This window comes from Teleopsis dalmanni, chromosome 2, assembly GCF_002237135.1.
Source record: "Teleopsis dalmanni isolate 2A chromosome 2, ASM223713v2, whole genome shotgun sequence".
Lineage (NCBI taxonomy): Eukaryota > Metazoa > Arthropoda > Insecta > Diptera > Diopsidae > Teleopsis > Teleopsis dalmanni.
This window is the reverse complement of record NC_051847.1, coordinates 69,950,229-69,952,445: the sequence shown is the minus strand read 5'-3', so window position 1 is coordinate 69,952,445 and position 2,217 is coordinate 69,950,229.

Below are 2,217 nucleotides of genomic sequence, written 5' to 3'. Positions count from 1 at the left end.
ATTATTATTATTGAGTAAGGGATCGTGCACTGCGACCTAAAAGATCTATTGTGCCCCTTTGTCGGGTTAGAGTATTTTCCAAGTCCGATTTCTTTAATGAAAGACAGTATGGATCCTATCTTCCCCAGTCTTGAATCCTTATGATCCATGAAATACCCTCCTAGGTGTTTCTTTCGCTTATGCATCAGTGCCGGGCACTCCCCAAGCACATGGTATGCCGTTTCTCTCTCTTCCCTGCAGTATCTGCAGTCTGAGTTGGATTGAATTCCTAACTTCGATAGGTGATTATTCAATCTGCAGTGACCGGTCAGTAATCCCGTAACAGAAATAATAATATTAACAGAAATGTTATTAAAAATATTAAATATTGAAAAGTATTAAAACCCTTAAATATTTTTTTTATATACTCGTTTTAGATTTTATTAAAAGTTGAAAAAATAACCAAAAACAACAACGTTCCCAGGAACCCGAACTACCAGTCAACGCCTGAATAAATTAAATTCTTTCCATTTTAAAAAAATTAATTATAAATTTTAAAACAATTATTACAAACATTTAAAATTTCAGAATATGATACTTCAAATAATTGTTTGACTATAAATTCTTACCATGAATCCTAAATAAATCATCTCATTAATAAGGCATGTGCCATGAAAAAGGCGAAGGACCTACATAATACGTTTTTAGTTGCCTTCATAAAGTGTACGACTGAGAGATTATTACTTTAGTGCCCCTACTTTTTGTGCAAATATAATATACTATTGTTCTCACCAAACATATGTGCAGACATTGTTCCATTGGTCCTCTTAATAATGCTCATGATTAAATCACTAATCTCATGGAATATTTTATTTACCATGCCATTTTAGTAATCACCTAACCAATTCTAACAAAGACATATATCTGATATCACGTATATATACCAGTATTTTAAGACTATGAATTGCTTCTGAACTGACATGATTTTGGACTGAAGCACTCAAATCTTCTATATTAACTTTATATATGTATTTATATTAAATTCTATTCATTGTTAAATAATTTTTTATAATTTCTATGGCATAAACAAAAGACAAGAAAAAAAAGAAACAAACACTATAAAGAACTCCTTTATCCGACTTTCTACAACAAATTATTTTTCAAAAGAATCATTGACCAAAGCTAAATAAATCAAATCAAATCAAAGGTTTAGAATACTGTCACTGAATGCACTGAAAACCTTAAATCTAGTGAATATAGAGTAAATAAAGTATTCCTGAGGCAATAAATTGAATCCATTCAGAAATTTTTTCTGTTTAAATACCTTATATATGGACTTAAGTTTTTTTTTTATCATTGAACCATAAACTCTCATGAAGTATATAAAGACTGTACCATTATCAGCTTAATTTGTTTCAGAAGAAGAATATTAATAGAAAAGAATAATCACCTTTTATATAAATAAACTTTGATTCAATTTATCAAATTTTATCCAAGCAAAAAGTATCAATTGAAGATTTATGTTCTGACAATGGGAGTATCGCCCTGTGTAACTTAAAATTGAAATCATATCATTTCCGCAGTAGACCTCTTCTATGCATTTTCACACGCTCCTTATATTATTTATACACTTACTTTTAGTAAAATAATCAAGGCAATAACTAATAATACCAAGAAAAGCAAAAATGACAAAAGCGCCAAGTAACAGCACCAAAATTATGCAGAACAAATATTTTGATTCTACTTTAATATTTCTATGGATAATATGTTTAATTCTACAAATTCAAATGTTTTAAGAATTTGGAATATAAGGCATAAGCACATGATATAGACTTAAATTCATATAATTAAACATTTTCCAAAAAAACCTCATTTTTTCCATATGGAAATAAAAAATGCTTGCATTAAATATTTTGGAAAGAACGAAAATTGTTCCATATGGAAACAAACATTGCTTGCTCCTCTTGGTTTTGTTAAAGTGAAATATACTGAGATCTTAAAGTACTGAACAACATTTCTGTTTAACTAACTAAACTTGCCAATTGAGTTAAGCTGGAAAAAAAGGACCTGAAAAAAATTTCCTTTAAAATATATCAATTTGGACGCATTTGATTGTTATGTTCACTCTTACATGCGTGTTCCATATCACCACTGACTACTGTAAGTGAGTCAAACAAAAACTACTACATTATTTTATTATTTTAGCAGTATTAACTCTTAAATTTTAAACGAAGAAAA